This window comes from Sinocyclocheilus grahami, unplaced genomic scaffold (assembly GCF_001515645.1).
Source record: "Sinocyclocheilus grahami isolate Dianchi unplaced genomic scaffold, SAMN03320097.WGS_v1.1 scaffold8993.1, whole genome shotgun sequence".
NCBI classification, from domain to species: Eukaryota; Metazoa; Chordata; class Actinopteri; order Cypriniformes; family Cyprinidae; genus Sinocyclocheilus; species Sinocyclocheilus grahami.
Window position 1 is genome coordinate 1 of NW_015512332.1, and position 491 is coordinate 491.

A 491-nucleotide genomic window follows, 5' to 3' on the forward strand; every position below is an offset into this window, starting at 1 on the left:
ATGCCATATCAAAGACACTTCGGGAACTGTTTGTCATTTGAGTTCCTTATGGTAATGAAATATACATTTTCCATGATTCTTTTTGTCATTTATGAAGAGAATTATACAGCGTTGTACAGCGACCTCTACAGGCTGATTGGCACGGCACCATAAGAACCCGTTTAAAACAATGGTCCATGGATGATGGTAACGATAGCTTTTAATAATTATAAAAAAATTATAATAATTATATATATATATATATTTTAGGCTCCTTTAAACACTACTCTGTCACATGTTTGAGGAATACAGCACTGATATAAGATTATTATTATAAAAGTTAAGATTATTTAGTGACATATACTATTTTAATGTATATGAAATTTTATATAATATATATAATTTAATTAATTAGTTAGAAAAATATATAATGTGAATCAAATACGCCAAATACAATTTTACTAGGCTATAATAAAACCATGGTTAATGTAAAATATTAATAAAAGTTAGAG